Below are 8458 nucleotides of genomic sequence, written 5' to 3'. Positions count from 1 at the left end.
TTATAAATTCCTGCCCCAAAAGTCAGAAATTTGGAACAAGTCAGAGAAATTCTTCACATTTGTACCATTCATGTTTCCCAAACTAGAAAATATGTGCAATTACTGTCTTATTCCTTTCTACCTGCAAAGGGCTCACCAAATGTTATTGAAATCTATCTTCCAAATGATTATTGAATCTTACCATTTATCACTCCATGATGGATAGTCCCAGTGTTTATAAAACAAATAAACAACAAAATATTCAACCAACCCCTCCAGGTTCTACTCCATGTCTCTGATCCTTTCTACAATAAAAATTCTCAAAATGTCATCCACTAATGCTAATTCTACTCCCAACCTTTGAGTTTCCCTGGAACAAATGATTTTCACATTCTTATCTATTCTTGTCTGTCATCCCACTGAAACAGTTCTTATGGAGGTCACAGTTGCCTTCCTGATGCTGACTCTAAAGGCCCATTTTCAGTCCTAAAAAAAAATTCTGACACACAAGAGGTGCTTAATGAATTTTTAGTTCAATGAATAATTTTCATCATCCATCATTATAATTTGTGTGCTTACCTATTGAATCTTCCACCAGGCCTTGCCTTAGAGGATAAGGAACTATGACTGACTTCATCTAAGCACAGTAGCTGGAAGAGTATGTATTCAATAAGTGGTGCCTGAAAAAAATAATTTTTGTAATAGTTTCATTTCATTCATACACTAAAGTGCCACATTATCCTACATGCACTTGCTGTCAAATGTGCTTCTTCCTCTTCCCAAGTCTCCTCATTAAGATACTTGAAAATGAGTCATATGTCTTCAGGGACCATCAGCACTCTTTCAAATGACACCTCAAATAGCTGAAGGTCCCCTGGCACTTCGTCTATGGCAATTTCACACATGCCACTTGTATGGCATGTACCTCTTATCTGATTCACAAACTAACCTGATCATACTCAGATTGCACTCACCTCGTCTTCTTGCTACACTGCCTTTTCTCCTCTGGCCTAACTGCCAAGAGGCATGAAGAAGAGTAAAAGAAGTTGAGAACCAGTGAAACCAGGGAGGTGATATCTATTCTGCAATGTCCACGTTTTACATCCATGAATTACCTGTGTTAAATTCCAAGCTAAGTTAAAGAGAAACAAGGAAGCACACAACAAGAACAAAACCAATTATGTCTCTGAAGCCACCTGTGCTCAGTCTTCCCTGTCTTGTTTCTCTCTTTTGATGGGGAAGAATGGAAGAAGGCAAGAGCTTTCTATATTACAGTTGAAACAGAATTGAGGAGCCCAGCTAGTAATAGAAAAATACAAGCAATGTGAGAAACAAAAACTAGAATTTGGCAAGGTTAGACAGAACATTTGAAAGGCCAGTACTTGATGGATCTTTTTCTTTCTCTATAAACAATAGCTTTCTTTGAAATTAGGGTCTATGATCATGTTGGAAAGCCTTTGATTTAAAACAAACTAGCGAATAAAAAAAAACTAACTATAATTAAAGGATTCAAGCATATCAAGAAAATCTTTCTTTTTATAATACTGTCATTTTCTGCAATAAATCTGTATTCACAGAGTTGCTCTCTAAAGTATTTCAGCATTTAATCTCATTTTAAATTGCTAAACAAAAATGTTTTAGGCAATAGAAATCCAGCACATGGTCACATCAAAATAGCATTTAAATATAAATACTAAAACACATGCAAATATAACCATCCTTCCCCCCCACCCTACTTCTCCCTGGCAGAACTGGCACCTTGGATGGAGACTGAAAAGCACATTTCTCTGTCTTTTTCACAGCCAGTGGCTGGGCACATGAGCTACTCTGACCCACAGGACCTGCTGAGAAGCTAGCTAGGTAAGGAAATGGAGGATGGACACTCCATACTTTTCAACTTGCCTGCAAGGAGTTGATGCTTGAAGATATTGCAGCCACCTGAACCACCATAAGTGAAAGCATCGTCATCACACTAAGGATGGGCCTTGAAGAAATGCAAGTACCCAAGTCCTCCCTGACTTCACTGAGCAGTTGAGCTATTCTATAACCCACTACTTATTAGTCAGAGAGAGAAAAAAGAATCCTTGCTATTTGTTATAGTTTAGATCCTCCGGAATATCCCCCAAATGCTCATATGTTGAAGGCTTAGTCCCAATGCAATGCTGTTCAGAGGTGGGGCTTTTGGGAAGTGATTGGATCATGATGGGTCTAACCTTATCAGTGGCTTACTCCATTGATAGATTCATAATTTGATGACATTATTGGGAGGTGGTGGAAAATCTAGGAAGTGGGTATAGTTGGAGAAAGTAGGTCTCTGATGTGTGCCCTGAAGGGTGTATCTTGGGTATATCTTGTCCCTAGCCCCTTCATATCTTTTTTATATCTCTCTCTCTCTCTCCCTCCCCCTGCGCCTCCCTCTCTCTCTCTCTCTCTCTCTCTCTCTCTTGGCTGCCATGGAGATGAACCGCTTTCCTCCATCATATCCTTCTGCCCCATTTCACGCTCAAAGCCATGGAGACAGCTAACCATGGACTGAAACTTTGAAACAATGGGCCACAGTATATCTTTATTTGTTCGTGTTAAGTATTTTGTCACAGTGACGAAAAACTGACAAACACTCTCCTTAAGTCCCTTTAAGTTCAGGTATTTGTTACACTAAGCAGTCCCAAGAACCAAGCTACTAATTATTTGAAGTAAACACTTCAGCTATAGCCTCAACTGTCAAATTCTAATAAGCAAGGGCATTTTCATTTGGTGTTTATGTATTCATTTTCATCTCAAGATAAACAATGATTTCCATCTATTAAGATGTTATGTGTTTAAAGCAGCAATAGAGAGACAACCTATGGAATAAGAGAAAATCTTTCCCAGCTGTTCATCTGCCAGAAGATTAATATCCAGATTATGTAAGAAACTAAAAAAAAAAAAAAAAAAAAGGAACAACAAAAGAATAAGTAATCTAATTGATGAATGGGAAATGATCTGAACAGACGCTTTTAAAAAGATGTAATAATAATCAGTAAATATATTTTTAAATGTTCAATGTCTTTAGCCATCAAAGAAATACAAATCAAAATTACACTGAGATTCTACCTCACTTCAGGCAGAATGGCTATGATTTAAAAAAAAAAAATGCTGATGAGAACGTTAAGAGAAAGGAAACTTTACACAGTGTTGGTGGAAATGTAAATTAGCATAGCCACTATGGAAAACAGTATGTAGGTCCTCAGAAACAAAACAAAACAAAACAAAACAAAAAAAACGGAACTATCATATGATCCAGTTATCTCACTCCTAGGTATACACTGAAAAGAAAGGAAGTCAACATACAAGAAGGACACTTGCTTACCCATGTTCATTGTGGCATTATTCACAATAGCCAATCCAGAGAATCAACCCAGGTGCCTGTCAACACATCAGTGGATTAAAAATATATAAATGATCTATATACACAATGGAGTTTTATTTCAATCATAAAGAATAATGAAGCTGGGTTCAGTGGCGCATGCCCGTAATCCCAGAGGCTTGAGAGGCTAAAGCATGAGGATCGTGAGTTCGAAGTCAGCATCAGCAAAAGCGTGGTGCTAAGCAACTCAGTGAGACCCTGTTTCTAAATAAAATACAAAATAGGGCTGGAGGATGTGACTCAGTGGTTGAGTGGCCCTGAGTTCAATTCCCAGTTCCAAATAATAATAATAATAATAATAATAATAATAATATCCTGCAGTTGTCAGGAAAATGGATGAACTCGGAGGACATCATGTTAAGGGAAATTAGCCAGACACAGAAACATTAGTATTGCATCATGGTTTCTCTCATATGTGGCAACTAAAAGAAAGAAATGAATACAATAGTATTAGGAAAGGAGAGTGGAGGGATGAGCAGAAAGTGGAGGACAAGAGAGGACAGCAGGGAGGTGAACACAAAATACTACATCCCCATATATATGGAAATGTCACAGTGAAGCCCATTAATTTGTATAATTAATATGATTGAATAATTATAACAAGAAAAGACATAAAGCATATATATATATTTTTTCATCAAACTAAGTAACAGAAAATTTGATGAATAAGAGGACCATACCTTATATTAGGGTGTAGCTATTAGAATAGATTAGGGTTTCCCCAAATAGTTTTCTGAATCATGAGCTCTTAAAGGTGTTCCCAAAGAATGTTATCTCTATGGCCACCTAAGTTCAGGAAATGTTGCTTATTATCATCTGTGATAAAGGTCGAACTACAGATTAACATTAAAGACACTGAGAAGCCCTGTAGTTAAAATATGAAAAAAACAGATTAACTTTATTTATCCCATAATTTTCCAGTGTTTTTTTTTAATTAACACCCACTAACATCCTCAAAAACTGGTTAATAGAATTTTGTCTTAAGGATTATGGAAGCCATTTGCAGGTCCAAAGTTCGACAAATGGAAATAGTTGCTAGTAGTGTCAGCAAGTCCCTCTCTTGCCAACATTTTTAGGACATATTGCCTATGGACACCTCAGTGTTAGTCAGCTTTCTGTCATTAAAACCAAATTTTAAATTGGCAAGGCTTATTTTGGCTCACAGTGCTAAAGATTCCAATCCACGGTCAAGTGCATCCATTGCTATTTGGTCTCTGATAGGGAAGCCAGATGGCAATGTGAGGGGGCACATGGCAGAGATGTTTACTTCATAGCTACTAAGAGAGAGAAAGGAAGAAGAAGAGGTTGACTTCCCACAATCCCCCTTGGGGAGACGCCCACAAGAACCCAAAGACCTACCAAAAGGCCTCACCTCTTAATTTCCACTATCTCCCAATAACCAAGCAACCAAGCCTTTACCACGTGGACCTTTGGGAACCACTTAAGATACAAATATAGCAACCTATGCTCTTCTGGAAGGTTTTTAAGACAGATTTTTTAAGAAGTGGATATTTCTTAATGCTTATTCTCAACATGCTCACACACATAAACACGCACAAGCATATTTCACCTAGGATAATGTCCTCCCAATATCTTTCATTAAATTTATATCAAGCTGGTAGAAAATAATGAATTATCAGACATTCCTAATGAATGTGTTACTTAGTGAAGGATGACCAAACTCTTTCAGTCACCAATATAATAGCATGGTAAGTTGTCTCAATCGATTTTTTTAGCTCTACCTTCTAGTTCTAAATATGAGACTCAGATGTGGTAGTATATTTCTTTGGCAAGAAATATATTCATTACCTCTTAAACGGTACTTCTGTTGAAAGAGTACAGCAGTGACTAATTGCATAAACATTAGAGTCTGAAAGATTTGGGAACCAATGTTAATTGCACAACCTCAGTAACATTACATAACTATTTTAGCTAGCATCTTTTCTTTGGTAAAATGGATATCATGAAATCTTCCATAAATGTTGTTAAGAGTATTTAATTTTATGAGACAATCAAGGAAAACCCCAACATTTAATGCATGCTGAACACTCAGTTAACATTCAATAAGTGTTACTAAAGATTTTTGTCGCAATACTGTGTGTGTGAATGTGTGTGTGTGTATATATATATACATATATATATATGTGTATATGAACTAATTAAGTATATGAACTTAATTTAATCCTTAAGGAACTAATGGCACACTCAGCAGATATATATATATATATATATATCTGCTGAGTGTGCCATTAGATATATATACATATATCTGCTGAGTGTGCCATTAGTTCCTTAAGGATAGGGCCTTATTTATTATTTCTATACCTATAGCATCACAGGTATTGATAGAGAATAGATCATAAAGAATTCATGAGAAATTGATCTGGATTTAAAATGAAGCAGCAGGCTGCAGTAACATATAGCAAGACTCCTAGTTATTCTGCTAGCTACACAGAAAGTGTGTTCATGGAGAGAGTTATTTTTTTCATAGTTAATAAACTACCTCTTTCACCCCCATGAATACCAGTGAACCTTGTATTTGTATTTTCATGTAATTTTCTAAGAAAAACAGAAAGAAAACCTTAGTTCCAGAGTTTAAATGATGATAGCACCAGCTGTCATGTACATGATGTGGAATATAATTCTCTGTAAATACCCACAAAAAAAAATTTATCTTGACCTCTAAGAAAAGAATGATTTTTGACCACTAGCTGTTTTTCAAAGTATCCATGGAATCTTTAATTAATATGTTAAGAGTACAAAGCAATAAAAAAGAACGAAATAGAAAAAGCTTTAGGTATGGCTCAGATGATTTTTACCTGCCAATGAGAACCTCTGGGATTCCCCCCATGACACCACAGTTCTAACATCCAACTCATTTTCCTTCCTCCTTAGCTTACACCTGCACAGTAATAAAACTTATAAAAATGTCCTGGCTTCACTGACAAATATATTAAATCAACAAGAGAACCAAGACTATTCAAATTTAGTCGAATCAAAATTCTTAACCAGACGGAGCTGCTCAGTTACAGGTCTAATAAAGCAGGTAGCAGCCTTGGTCCTTCACTGAACTTCCACTCCCAACCACCACTGGAAATATGTTTGCTGGTTAATTTGTCAGTATTGTCCTCAAACAAAGAGCCTTTTTATTGGCAGGTGCAGACAAAGCTTGGAAAAGCTACACAAAAAGGACTCAATAAAAAAAGAAAGATGGCCTTGCTGAGAAGGTAGTTCTTTCTGATTTTCTGTAATAGACTTCATTTTGCCATGAAATTAAATTTATAGTATATCTGCTAGACACTGGGACTCCAGCAAAGCTTTGCTATTCCCTGCCTTGACATTAAAGCAGGCATTTTCATGGGGAGGCCATTTCAAGCCAAATAACTGGTTATGCGAGCCATTTACAGAAAGCCTTTATTTAAAAAGAAAATGGATAGGCGCAAGCCATTTCCAGAAACTGTTAGTATACAGGCACACATTCAAATTTTGTTTTCCTTTGAGAATACCGCCTAAAAAGACAGATGTAACATTAGACAATGGGAAGCTTTTGGGCCTACTACAACACCTTCGTGTTTATTATTCTGACTCATAATCTAGCATTTATCAGGTGGCAGGCTGCAAATGGAACAGCAGAATCCTATTTCAGTAGTGGGCGATCTCATCATAATAAAAATCCAGCCTGTGATTTCAGCTCTGGAGTGGATATTGCATCAGGTGGTGCAGAGTGTTGAGCAAAATCCTTGAAGGAATCTAAGTCAAGAAACCACTCAATCCTGGGCCTCCGAAAACTAACCTGGCTGTGGATATAGGCCTGTGGTAAAGGGAACCAATATTGACCTACTGTGTTTAGACTTTTCCTGTGACTTCAACTTCCATTTATGCAACCAATTTTAAGGTTTTGGTTTTCATTTTTTTAAAAGGAGTTAAAAATTTATATAAATCAAGAGAAGAATTCAGCAAGTCAGAATGGGGCAAAGTGAGAGAAGAATGTATATTGTATATTCGATTTCATGTATTTTTTTAAAGTTTTTTTTTTTAAGATAGACACAATATCTTCATTTTACTTACTTATTTACTTTTATGTGGTGCTGAGAATTGAACCCAGTGCCTCACATGTGTGAGGCAAGCGCTCTACTGCTGAGCTATAACCCCAGTCCCTGATTTCATGTATTAATCCGAGAAAATTCCAGATCTTATTTAAATCTTTTAAATGACCACATCAGAAATTTAATTCATTATGAAATACAAATAAAGAGACTAGCTTATTCAAGATAAGTAATAAAACTATTCAAAAAGGAAGCAATTTCTTATTGGCATAGCTATTCAAGATCATCTGGTTCAATCTCCTTTTGATAAGTAACAAAGACAAGATCCAAATGAGTGACTTGCCCAATGACAAGCCTGTACTCAAAACCAAGTCTGTGGGTCCCCAGATCAATTGTCCTCCCACCAGGATGTGCAGCTTCTGAAATAGATCAGCAATGATGATATTTAAAACTCAAGCCTAAATTTTAATCATGTTAATTTCTGATGTGTTTGTTAAACAGAATCTCTTTTGTTCTGAGGCTTCGTATTATCAAGGCACCATACTCTACATGTTGATTCACCTACTCTGCAACACACAATCCTACAAGAAAACTGAGAGTATGTCATGGAATATAGCCCAACAACATTGAAGCAATGATTAACACAATTCCTCTAGGTAAGACTTGGGTGCAGAGAAAAGACAAATGAAAGACATCTATGGCAAACAGTTTTTATAATATTTATCAACGTGGGATCCCCACATCAGGAAGAAACTATGTAAGGATCACAGATACATAGCCTGAAGCCTGGTGGCACAACTGTGGGTGATGGGGAACTGGCCAATCACCTGGAGTGCAGACGTAATGAATGAACATACTCATCCGAAAGGCAGCTTTGGGCCAAATCTTGACAATGACACATGGGATGTGGGAGCTGGAAGGTACCTGAGTGTAGTTTAGGTTTATTACCTCATTTTATATGTGAGAATACTAAGGCCTCCAGAGGCTGTGTGGCTTCCTTAAATTCATAGTTCATTGAGCATATGAT

The sequence above is a fragment of the Callospermophilus lateralis genome, chromosome 16 (assembly GCF_048772815.1).
Source record: "Callospermophilus lateralis isolate mCalLat2 chromosome 16, mCalLat2.hap1, whole genome shotgun sequence".
In the NCBI taxonomy this organism is placed as follows: domain Eukaryota; kingdom Metazoa; phylum Chordata; class Mammalia; order Rodentia; family Sciuridae; genus Callospermophilus; species Callospermophilus lateralis.
Note: the sequence above shows the minus strand (reverse complement) of the source record.